Source organism: Gavialis gangeticus, unplaced genomic scaffold (genome assembly GCF_001723915.1).
Source record: "Gavialis gangeticus isolate Ggan-Ray unplaced genomic scaffold, GavGan_comp1, whole genome shotgun sequence".
Lineage (NCBI taxonomy): Eukaryota > Metazoa > Chordata > Crocodylia > Gavialidae > Gavialis > Gavialis gangeticus.
The window spans coordinates 14,449,383-14,462,754 of NW_017728996.1; the positions used below are offsets into that span (position 1 = coordinate 14,449,383).

The window sequence follows — 13,372 nt, forward strand, 5'->3', positions numbered from 1 at the left end:
GGGGGGGGGGGGGGGGGGGGGCCACAGGTGGATTGGAGCCCCCCCCAATCTTGGAGGGGCTCCCATCCACAAACACCCCTCCAGCGCAGGCGGGGCAAACCCCAAACCAAGCTCCCTCACTTCCCTTCCCCCATCCTGAAGACAGCATTGGATCAGGGAGGGTGCAAGGCTAGGGGAGAGGCTGCAGATATACAGCCAGCTTCGAAGTGGAGTGCAATCCCCCAACCCCACAGACCCAAAAAAGAACATCTGTGGAGTCAGGGGGGGGTCGCTCTAACTCATGGCACTTCCTGTAAAGTGCCATGAGTTACAGCGGGGAGCTGTACATCTGTCAGCACCCTACTGATGCCTTGGCAATAAGAAATGGGCCACTGACAAAACATAGAGGGAGTTAAAACGGAAAGAGCTAGATCTGGAGCTGTTCTGTGATGAGACTGGTCTCAAATGACTTGCTTAAGGTCATAGAAAAAGTCAGTAGCAGGCCTGGAAGTACAGCCCTGATCTTCTACATCCCAGTCCAGTGTGGGAACCATAAATTCATCCCTCCCCTTCCACTCCATCCCTGTCCCAAATGAGCAACCTCCTGTCCATAGTCTAACCACACAACACCAGATACCATGTAACGCACACATGCTGTGGTTGATCTTCCCAAACTGAACTTTTAAACTGAATCAGTCACCTGATCCACACAGAGAGGGTGAGACAGGGTGTAATTAAGGTGATACACCCCTAATGGAAATGGCATTCTCCCATTACGTTTCACTCTGGTCTGTGCAGTTCTGTTTTTTCCTGCCCCCAGCTGGAAAACAGGCAAGAACTCAGAGCATCCAAGTTTGACTGAAGGACTCCAAGGGGAACTAGGTAATTCTTAAGTTTACAAAAGGGACCCAAGTTTTTGTCTCTTCCCCTGCACTGTTTTTGAGTCTGAGCTATTAAATGCTTCACCAGAGTGAATTTCTCATTTTTGCTAAGCTGACTTTTAGATGTCTTGCCTTATTTTTTATTGTTAATTTTTTGGAAGGCACGCACAGAACATTCTCTCTGCGATAACAGGTCTGATTTGGAATATTAGGTAGCTCTGAAAGGTACTAAATCACTAGTCAGCCAGCAGCAAAACACCTCGCCATGACTATACAGAATAGGCCTTGCTGCTATAATGAGTTAGACTTGTCGGAGAGCATACGCAGGCTTCTGATGGCATCAACCTCAGCATAGCCCATCTCCCACCAAAAAGTCTGCCATGTGTGCGGTCCGAGTGCATCCCAAAACATCCATATGCTCCTCCCGTCGGTTGAGGCCCACACACAGTCACCAAAGCTCTCCTGTTTTTCAGCCTCTACTAATTGGCTAGTAACAGAACCAGAGAGTGCAATATAGCAACCAAGCAATATTATCTACACCCCTGGCTGTGGCATCTACTTTGCAAACACACCTGTCCTTTCTCCCAAACAATAGAGCCATGCTGGATTAGCTAGCCCTTCCCTTCTCTGGCCCCACCTAGAGCAACCATACATTTGTCATTAATGGGATCGTGCTGGTGTCTCAACAGGCAGCTGTGTAATAGGTTGACCCCTCAGCTTCATGAAAGGGACGCCAGATGTTCCAACAAGCCTTTTAACACCTTTGGCTCCTGCCCTGTCCACTCCTCTAGTGTTAACATCCTTAATCACCAAGAAAGTCCTTTGAATGCAGGCACTGAACCCATCACGTTGCTTTGCCAGCAATACGGGCATCTGAAGCCAATTACACTCACAGATTTAAGAGGCCGAGGGGAAATTAGCTCTGTCATTAGATCTGTCATCGTGCCTTAACCCTGCCCAAAGGTTTGTACTCAAAGCCCTCTCTTTCTTCCTCTCCTCCATTCATGATTTCCTAAAGGAGCTGTGCTGGGATACAGCTGCTCTGCTGAAGAATGGCCTACACCAAGAAACTGCAGTTCAACAAGGCAGTCATAATAAAGATTTAGCTTAATGTAGTTAAGTGCTGCCACCCCATGCAATAACAGAATGCCACCTGACATTTCTGTTTATCCCATGACACCACTTGATGCTTTACAAAAAAAAAAAAAAAAGAAAAAGAAAGAAAACAGCTGTAGAAGGTTATTCAGCTTTCACATGCGTGGCATGCATCAGATATGTGTACGCCGTGGGCCGAAGATCAGGAACTCTGGGGACCTCCATGCCTTCAGGGAAAGAAAAGACAGTTATCACCTTCCCACAAGAGCAAGCAGATTGCATTCTGTTAAGAGCATCACAGGATCTTGAAATGAAGCCCAGAGAGCACCAGTGCTCCGTGCCAGCCAACACATGCCATGCACAAGCACAGGGACCGCACAGGAGGCAGCGGACAATGAACTAAGACGCGTGCTACCAGCGAGCTTCAAATGCTCTTACACCTGCCCTGCAGATAACAGATAGGAAGGAAGCAGAAGCCAGGCTGTCTGGGTGATGCAATGTACATTTTGGTCCCCACTGAATGCTTGGCGTTCATACAGCAGCGCAGCCAAGAGGAGTGGCAGCTCAGGCTTAGAGAGGCTGCGGGGATTACCACAGCTCTCAGGAGTCTATCATTGATGCACGTTTTGTTAAGTCCTCAGTAGTGCTAGGAAACCGGCTTTGACAATGCATGCGAGTGTCAGGATATATAATAAAGCAGGAACTTGTTTGCAAGGGTCAAGGCAATTACTAGCTTTTAACGCGACTTCCCCTGTCATTCAGTTCACTGCTCGTTCCTCGTCTCAAGGTCACAAGGGCACAGAGTTTCTTGAAAGCCCTCATGTGCTCGTCTGGCTTAGGCCCAGTGGGATAATCTTTGCTGACAAGTCTTAAAATACCTTCCACGCCCACACACAGGGCGTGGCTGCTGCTCAGGGGACTGGATGGCTCCGGGGCTTGATATCAGGCTCAGGAGGCTTTTACCTCCAGAACCCTAGTTCATGGTGACTAAGGGGCAGATTTGTGCTGTGCCTGCTATGAGAGCACAACACAGCATGAAGCCCTGGAGATAGGAGGCAAAGCATGTCTGTAGGGCTCACTTATGCTGGCCTAGATCCTAGGATGAAAGCAGCCCCCAGCATAAATCAGAGATCCAGCTGCTAACATATGCCTGATAAAGCCACGCTCCCTTCAGCAGGTGCTAGGAGGTGGCAATGGAAAGCTGCAGGTTTCACTGAATGAATTTTCCTCCAACTGCAAGGCGCATCTGACTAGCATATACACCTCTGTAGCACTGGAGTACAACAGGTCTCTGAAGCTTCACCTGGAGGCCGCTTAGATGAAATGAGTGTAAAGTTCTCAGCCTCCGTTGAGGTCCCAAGAGACAGGCCAAGGGCAGAAAGCAGATTAACTCATGCTTTACTACTGAAGATGACAAATAAGGAGACCCTTTGCTGCTGCCTGCATTGTACCTACTTGGCAGACAACAGAGCGGTCAGTCCTTGGCGGGGACAACTCAGCACCAAGTTCCTCAATAGGAAAAACGACTGCATTATCCTTAGGAACCTTAGGACTACAAGTTATGCGTGGTACATATTGTCCTTAGTATACCTGATGAACTGTGGAGCAGCACACTCTCTCAGGGACACCCCCAGGGGAAGCAGGCAGGGGATGATGTCTCTCATGAGGCTCCCCACACTCACAACTGTTTTAAATATACTGTATACTCAAAACATATGCATGACAACCTCAAAAGGCAGGTGCAGTTAGCCTCAGGACACTATAATCTGCAAAGAAGTGCACATACAGAATGCTCTTTGTATCAGCATGAAATGAATTGTGGCGATCTGGACCCCAGCTTTGTTTATTCAGCTTATAACAGTGAAAAGCTATTAGCAGAAGGCAAAGGGAACTAGAGCAATTGTTGTAAAATAACCGAGCCCATAGCAGTTATGGCTTGGTTTACTTTTTATATAATTGAATAAATACATCCATTTAGCCTCTTCCATTCACAATTCTCCTGCTTGCCATGTGTAAGGTTATTTCCATTAATTGATTATTGTTACTGCTATAAAACAGCCTACATGCTTGTTTATGTGTCCATTTAATTTTCCGGGATATTACCGCTGGTATCATGCTGTACAAGGGGACATGTGTAACCTAACCAGTCCTGCTGAAGTACAGCAAATGAACACCAGCAAGCTCTCCGAAGTGGCATAATTTATTTCAAAAGGCTACTATCAATGGATCAGTGGGCCATGGCAATGTGGCTAATACTGAGATCTCTGTACAAAACCATGCAATTTAATCTTATCAGAGTCAGGCTGCAGGGGAAAGACAAACTAGAAATGAATCTGATATAAAGACACCTTTTTTAATAATGAATAGGTGGCACTGCAATCAAGCTGGGAATGCCTCACTTTTTAAAGTCTGGCTTCTCCCTCCTTGGCGATATGCCTCTCAGAGTATAGAGCAGAAAGAAAAAGGTTCTCTCCAATCATCTACAGGAAAAGGAGTTTATCAAACGCCTAAGAAATTATTACAATAGGTTTGGCAGCACCAGGTAAAAATACTGCATGCCTTTAAAACTGCATATGCTTGGAGAGAATGCAGTGCTTTTTCTTATGAGAGGTATTTGTCTAGGATAGTATAGAAACAGCACATCCAGCATTTGTGCATGGGCTTGGACTCGATCGGGGTGGCAAACCAGTGGCACAGACAGCCTCTGTGTGTAGCATGTGGCAGGCTGGGGAGAGGACAGGCAGTACAGTGACAGATAGGGCAGGAAGACTAATTTGATGCACATGTGCCAAAGGGTTGGCCCCCAGTGAACTAGATAACCCTGAGGACCCATCCAACCCTTTGGTTCTAAGCAAACTTACACTTATTTTATTTCTGGTAGTAATTCAAAGCATGCTGGGTGCCTTACAGAGTCAAACAAAAGAGCTGGTCCCCACCCTGACAGCTCGCAGTATCAGGAGAAGTGGGTAGAGAGGAAAGGGAAAAAACAGCAAATGCAGTTCATTCAGACAAACCAAGGAGTTTCATTGGAGACAGCATAATGGAAGGGGGTCTTGGAGAGGACTTCAACGTAGTGAAGGCAAAGGCCTTGAAGATGAGGCCATGGGAACGGTAACTATGCATAAGGGGCCAAAAATAGAATGCAATGGTGTGGAAAATCAACAAAGCGATGGGCAAAGGGGTGGGAAGCATTATGATGGAAAGGATGAGGAGCAGTGGGAGGATTTTGCAAGCAATATGTTTAAACAGGGAGAAGCAGAGCCTCGCTGAGGTTTCCAGGGGGTCACAAGAGCTGAAATTCTATGCAACAGCAACAGGTCCCAGTGGAAGAATATGAAGAGGGAAATAACGTGGTGAGAGAGAATCACAGAAAGCTAGGGTTGGAAGGGACCTCAGGAGGCCGATCATTCTAAAAAACTGAATCATTTTTAATAAAACAGTGGGCAGTGGAGTCCCCCAAGGCTCGGTCCTTGGACCGGTGCTATTCAATGTCTTCATCAGTGACTTGGACGAGGGCATGGAGAGCACCCTGTCCAAGTTCACAGATGATACCAAGGTATGGAGCAAAGCTAACAATCCCAGAGGGTAGGGAACGGATCCAGGTGGATCTGGACAGGTTGGAAAATGGGCAGAACAAAATAGGATGCAATTCAACAAAGACAAGTGCAAAGTGCCGCACCTGGGCAAAAAGAACCACCAACACACTTACAGGCTGGGGGGTGACCTCCAGTTGACTCCAAGATGAACATGAGTTGTCAATGTGATGAAGCGATCAACAAAGCTAACCACACTTTATCATGCATTAGCAGATGCATGATGAACAGGTCCAGGGAGATGATGCTTCCCCTCTATGCAGCACTGGTCAGGCCAATCAAGTCAGCTGGAGTACTGCATCCAGTTTTGGGCGCCGCACTTCAAGAGGGATGCGGAGACTCTTGACAAGGTTCAGAGGAGGCCACTTATATGGTCAGAGGCCTGCAGGCAAGGCCCTATGAGGAGAGACTGAGGGACCTAGATCTCTTCAGCCTTTGCAAGACAAGTCTGAGAGGTGATCTTGTGGCTGCCTATAAATTCATCAGGGGAGGGCAGCAGGGAATAGGAGATGCTCTATTTACTAGGGTACCCCCTGAAGTAACTAGAAACAATAGCCACAAATTGATGGAGAGTGATTTAGGTTGAACATTAAGAAGAACTGCTTCGCAGTAAGGGTGGCCAGAATCTGGAACGGGTGTCCAAGGGAGGTGGTGCTTTCCCCTACCTTGCGGGTCTTCAAGAGGAGACTGGACATGCACCTGGCTGGGGTCATCTGACCCCAGTGCCCTTTCCTGCCCAGGGCAGGGGGGCAGACTCAATGACCTACTGAGGTCCCTTCCAACTCTAATATCGATGAGTCTATGAAAACAGTGAAGGTCCAAATGTCCATGACAGGGAAAGGAAGCAAAAATTCAAGGAGGGGGACAAGACAAAGCGGGGAAAAAAATTCAATTCCCTTCAAAGTTATTTGGTGACAACAACAAGAAGTTACTAAAAATACAAGGCTGTTCCGGGGAATTTCACCAAATGTGCGCACAGGGAAAACCCACAGATTTAAAAAGAGGTTTTGCAGATGCTAGGAAGAACACTGCTACAGCATGAAGAGCAATGCTTCCTGCATGTGTTCAAGGGCCCTCAAGCCCCTGTCATCTCAAGCTTTAACAAGGCCCTGTGCTTTGAAAAGTGCATTACAGAAAGACGGGATCCGATTGAGCTTAAGAGTTTACTTTCAACCACATCTTTACACACAAGTTTTCAGAATTGCTCAGTATGTCCAGCAGCAAATACTGAAAAACTCATGGCCAGATCTCTACCAAGAGCTCAGCATGCCAGGAGACAAATTCATATGATAATACACAACTGATTGGCGTGTTGAACTGCTTTGAAATTCTGACCCAAAAGGACCTACTGACTTTATGTCCCGTCCCCTTTCAAGTCCAATTGTTAATAAAGATAATAGAGTTAAAAAACCAACAAACTTAAACAATTTTTGTTTGTTGTCAGGTATTTTCTGACTGCTTCCCCCTCCGCCCCTCAAAGGAAATGTTTCTAGGGAATGCAGATACATTCATAAAAGTATACATTTAATCAAAAACCCAATTTGCCAATGAAAAGCCTTTAAATGGAAAATTTCTGACTAGCCCTATTATGTTGTACACGCGCGATGTGTGGTTTTGAGATTCACAGTAATTGCTTAGCTTGCTAAAGTGAGCCCTAAAATAAAAATTTGCATGTCAACATTTTGCATGTTGTAATACAAAGCAGCAGCGGCAAGAACACAAAAACTCTGATGTCCTTACGCATTCAGCACCTCATACTTATAACTGGCTATTAACCCACTGCTATAGTTACAGACCCTCAAGTTTAATTCTCTTCAATGGAGGAAGTGCTTCTGCTTCTCCAAAGCACAATGGTTGCTGTCATTTTGACCGACACAAACTAACTTAAGTGATTTTTCAGATGGACATATTTGTCCCTGGAGACTGCAGGAGTCAGGCTATGGTAGGGTTTTTTTCCTCCTTGTGCTGCACATCAGCACTCATGTGGGCACCTACAAAACAAATGAGAGCTTAGTAGAGGTGAGTTCCAGCACTCCTCTGGATTTAAAACAAAAGCAAAGAGTTTCATTCGCATGGGGTAAGAAAACACAGGGTCTGGAGAAACAAACCGCAACACCTTGAAAAAGGGCAGGGATTTGCTATGCCTCAGCTGCTCCAGAATACCCATTTGTGTGTCCTTGATCTTATCCCAGGGCAAGTAAAAGCTAAACCATGGCAGCTTAGCCCTGAGCGACTTTCACTTACCCTGGGCTCAGAGTAGGCACTGGAACAAGTTCCTGAAGAAAAGCAGATGGGAGTTACTGCATAGGAGTCCCTACCCCTTTTTAACTTGCTGGTCTGTGTTTCCTGTTCATGTGCAAAGGCCCTATGATTGCAGGATTTCAAATGAAGGGCCCAATTCACCCTGCCATTAACCTGGCCTAGATATTTAAACTGGCGCACAGCGGATAGGAGACCTTGCCCAACAAGAGTTCTCCACTCGCAGGGGAAACATTTTGCCTTGTGCCGAAACAAATACACCGCACATGGTGCAAGGACACAGAGAGAGAATCGCCTTCAGGGCGTGGAGGACAAAATACAACGCCAGAAACCTGTTGTTCATGCGGAGGCCTGACCAGACCTAGCCACCAATGATCCCTGCTATTTTCTCCTTTGCCTTGTTCTCTGCTCCGTCCTTGCAGCGTTACAGAAGCTCGCCTACTTCCCTTAACTAACCCCTTTGGCATACTCCCTGGCCCTGAACTATCCTGCAGCATGCTAGGAGTGCTGGTTCCCTCCCATCTTCCCCTCCTCATGGACTCAGACACACCCTGAATCATTTTAGTAATCTGTTTCCTGCTTCCTAATGGGATCTATTCTTGTGAAGCAGGGGAAGATGTAAAGCCACAGGAATCCCGAACTGATAGAAAGGGACAAACACGGGGGCTCTGTTAAGTTTAAAGGCATTTCTAAACTCATTCAGGACCCAATGTAACGTTGCCGGGCATGCGTGGGAGTTACTGCAGTCTGGCAGTGTCCCTTCTCATTTCCATAAATGTACAGTAAATAAAACAGTACTGACGATCTGCAGGATCTTCATCCTTGATTATGCCGAATCATGCACTCGCTCTACAAGGGTCAAGTCACTGACCACTGCAAGGCAGCAGTATCTTGAATGAAATGCAGTAGCATTTTACAGCAGCCTTACCTAAGGATTGTATACAGCAAGGGATGGAAAATAATTTAATTCACCACAAGAGTAGAAGAAATGTAAGGAAGCTGCCTACATATTCACATAACCTGCCCTTTCAGCAGAGCATACAAACAAGCAAGTGAATCTCTGCAGAACAAGAGGCTTTAATAATCACAAGCACTCAGGACCTCTGTGCTCCAGCTCATTCAAAAGCCAGCAAGTTATGTTTGGTATTTTCAACAAGGACTTAACTAGATATGTTCCTCCCCTCATCCTCCTACTGCATCACATGCCTCACATGAGAGCCAAGAAATCTCTTAATAACAAAGTCCCTATAGACTTCAATAGAACCGATCTCACACTTTCTCCCTCCCCCAATAACACCTATTAGCAGAAATGGGAAGAAATTGTGTGGCAAGTATATCCCAATACTTACGGTACCATTAAGGTAGAAAAAACCCCAGAAATTAATGACGGAAGCAACAGTGTCAGTGAAGCTGCAGAAATAATTAGCCATGTGTGGTCCCACAGGGTGGGGGGACTCCTAGTTCCAAATTGCTTCTTTATGATGAATATACATAAACATATGGGTAAAACACTTAAACTGTTTGCAATGTGTTGCCCAGTTTGTAATCTTTAGAAGTGAAACACATATTTATTTTAAAGACATAAAACATAATGCGAGTAAAATTTTAAGAAATGTAAATAAGCATCCTATTTTTATTGGGGGGGGGAATAAATAAGCAAACCAATTAATCAAATGATTTTCTCAGTGTTAATGATGTAACAGATTTTTTTTTCACCTGCTCTTTGGAAGCTGCTATTGTCATGTCCTTTGTGCTAAATTAACTCTCAGCTGCTGAAATGGAAGAATTTCTTTCCCATTCTTTCGATACCCATTGTAAGGCACAAATGTGTCTTCGTGTGTGTGTGTCCCATTCGATCTTCCTCCGCTTACCACAAAGCTCCTCCTGCTCGTTTTCCTGGAGCTGGTTACTAGAGCAACAGAATCCGTTTGTGGTTTGGAGCAATATACTGCAGGTACTGAAAGTCAAGGAGCGCTGCTGCGGTTCCCAAACGTGAAAAACAACATGGCAGCAAGCCCATGCCACATAGATAATTCTCCTTTAACCTTCCAGCCCTTCACATCCTTGGAACTGAATATCCACGTTTCTGATCTAGCATGGGCCTCTGAGCGACCACATGCTTCAGGGAAAGCAAGCACCTGTGACTATCACACTTGGATATATGAAACTGGACCTTTATTTGTACAACTGGAGACACCTACACAGGCTTCAGTACTTGCATAGAACTGCCCTCAGGTCCATGGGGAGAAACACAGGTGCACGGATCTGCCCCCACGGATCCACCATTAGGATCAGGCAGAGGCATTGAAGCAGGGTCCACGCCAAGGGCAGCTACAACACGTGGTCATGCCGCTGATCGAATTGGTGTGCAGAGCTTTTTCAAGTGCTGTGGTAAGGGAACTGGCAAAGTATTCATATTATGCACAACATACGTGTGCAAAATAGCATGCCTACATTTGTATTAAGTTACCATACAAACTGAGTCTGGGGCACCTCTATTTAGAAAAGGATTATGTTTTAGCTATGATAAGGCATCTCAAAGACTACACAGATACATGGATGCAAAAGGCTTTCCAGGATTTAGAACTAAGATGTTACACCAACTGGATTAATCCTTGATTGTATCACCACTGATTTCAGTGGCATTAAACCAAAAATGGATGGCCCAGCAATTCCTCTGTGTTTATCATTCCTTGGGAAACAAATTGCAGGTGTAACCTTGTTGACTTCAGAACTAGAAATGTATTTTTCCACATTCAGTCAAGCCAATTTCATAATAGTTTACTATATACTACACAGATACGTGCATGTGTGCATGCATTTTAAGGATGGTTTCATCCAACTTCTGATTTCCTTCCCCAGTAAGTGACATTAGACACCTTGTAAAGTTTCTTCCCGTAAAGCCTCACCCTTGTGCTACTGGAACGGGATAAAAGTGTCTGTACCTGAGTTCAACGTTTTAGGATTCTTGAGGCATGTCTTATCTTTACCGATTAAATCACAGATATGCAACATTCCCTCAATACCCGCAAGTCAATTAAATGAGCCTTCCCCAGCTATATCATAGTCTGCACATGCAATACATACTCTTGCAGTTAGCCATAAGACCAAGCTGTGTCATATTTGACCATCTAATCATTTCTTTGCAGCAGGCTAATAACAAAAAACTTGCCCAGACAATTACTAGAGCTATTAATTAGTTTCTGTCCTAGGGGAACAATCTCTACTAGCTTTACTACCGATTTTAAACGATAAAAATTACTCAAGAAACCTTTTGTCCTGCATACATACAGAGCAGCTCCTACTGTGTGAATATTCTGTTATAAAAGAGAGGAAGCCTGGTACGAAGACTGCACAGTGACAATATACACCGAACGGGTTTTCCTTCTATAAAACACAGCAGAGAATGAAGCAGCCGTGCCACTTAAAATAGCTTTGCCGGGAGCTGGAAGGAGCCTTCTGTTAAGGTCACTGAAATCACACTGATGAGAACGTTAAGAGTCAAACTCCAACCAGAGCAAATAATTCATAGCTGTTATTTTAATCTAAAAGAATGTAACCTTCTTTCAACTAGTGACAAACCAGAGAGGAGAGCCACAACTTTATTTAGCACTCCAATTTTTCCAAGAATGATTTTTGTGCTTATTCTTCTTTCTTGGGCTTTTTTTTTTTTAAACTGAGCCAATCCATATGATGTGTGTGTTCAAAACACAGACTTTGAAGAAAAAAAAATCAAGCTGTGATGTGTTGCTCAAATATTACCCTTTTTTATGGCTGTTCCTGATTTGATGAGCGCGCACACAGCTGGCATGAATAACCTATTTCTAGAACTTCAACATTTGGTTTACGTAGATATTCATGCTGGTAAAAAAACAACAAACATGCACTTACTTTTCTCCTGCTTCTAAACCCCCAAATGCATAGGAGTTTATGTTCAAATGCAATCACAAGAAAATTCAGTCAAATGAAAGTGAAAATTCTTCTGGCAGTATTTTCCGAGCTCCAGTTAACAGACTATTTCAGTGTAACAAACTTTATGTCCCCCAAAATGCTTTCTGACACCTTTCCCTCCTCCTCCCCACGCTCCTTTCCAATCGCAGACCTAAGGCGGGAGGAAGAACATACCCGGTATGTTCCCACCCTTCTCACTGAAACAAGTTGCTAATCTTTCAAGGTGCTTGTTTATGACAGCTGACCCTGAAAATCATCATTAAGCTTAATTCAAGCTCATGGTTTATGGCACTGGAGAAATTGTTCGGGGAAGTTTAGTCTCATATTTACCTCGGGGACATTCATTATTCTATGTTTTACACCTGCTGATGTGTTGCCAGCTCGCTTTGTCTCTCTCTCTCTACAATGGAGCTGCCCTGAACACGTAGAGAATAAAATGAAAGCACGTTGTTCAGTGAATACAATTCCAGCATGCAGAGCTAATCGCTGATATCTAATGATTATACAATCAAGCAGAGGGATGAATGGGGCAAGCAAGCATATGCCAGAACCATCTTAAGTGGAGCAAAAGGAATGCATCTAGGAGAGAGAGCTACAAAGTAGGATCTATCTGGACAACAAGGTTCTTTGCCATTTTAATACATTGGATATTATGGGAAACACCGTGACACGTAGAAACGACAATCATAGCTGCCCAGGTTTCTGTGACTGGTCGCTGAAGCCAGCTGTGTTTAGTAGTGTTTGGGAACTGGACCAGAAATGGCCTAGCAACAAAGTGACTTGCTGATGGGCTGCCGAAGTGGGTTAGGGGGTGAAAGAGCAGGTGTGTGAAGGGTTATAGCCATTAGATACCATGCAGATAGGCACAAGGGGAACATATGGGCAGGCGGACACAGGAGTGCACGTGTAAGTGTCCTGCTGAACTGGACACCAATAGAATTAGTGGTTAGCTAGTGACAGGTCTTCCAGATATGGGCTAGATGTAGACAACTGATGCCCAGAAAACTGCCAAGAATTTTTCAGAGGACAACTTCAGCTGCTAACTGTCACTTGAGCTCTTTACCCTACGGACATGGTATTTTGACAACGGAAGTCTGGCCGCGAGCCACGTCACAACCACCTCGCACAGTGCAGTCGGATTAATGCCACACCTGGCTGCCAGAGATGACAGAGTTATTTTACAGTATGGTCGCAGCAGTATCAAGAGTTTGGCACCTTACTGTATATTAAAATAGATTTTTCCCCAGATTCCCCACACTGTTCCCTTATTGGCAACACATTTTCTGGGGTCTTTCCACAACGTATGGAGTGGAAACACCTGTTCTACAGTCTAGAACGCCTTATCTAGAAAACGACTGAAACTTAAAGAGCTACGCACCCCGTCCAGTCCCTCTAATGGGTAATCACTGCACATTTTGACAAACGCGGTGGCAGGGGGATGCAGACATTATAGAAGCTTTAATATCTGATAAGCCACTCAGATGTCTACAAGTGAATCTCAACCACCAATGACCAGTCCCAGCAGAACTTAAGGGGATGGGAATGGGGGGGGGGGGGGGGCTTTAAGGAAAAATTTTTCCAATTATCTACTACCTCGTTATGGCATTAACCCCA

The 13,372-nt window shown here is 45.0% G+C and overlaps 1 protein-coding gene across 1 annotated transcript in view; it reads right to left on the reverse strand.

Annotated features, from left to right (window-relative positions):
• SLCO3A1 (solute carrier organic anion transporter family member 3A1) overlaps window positions 1–13,372 on the reverse strand; it is a 267,397-nt gene that overhangs the window by 220,419 nt on the left and 33,606 nt on the right. The gene's annotated exons all lie outside the window — the stretch shown is intronic.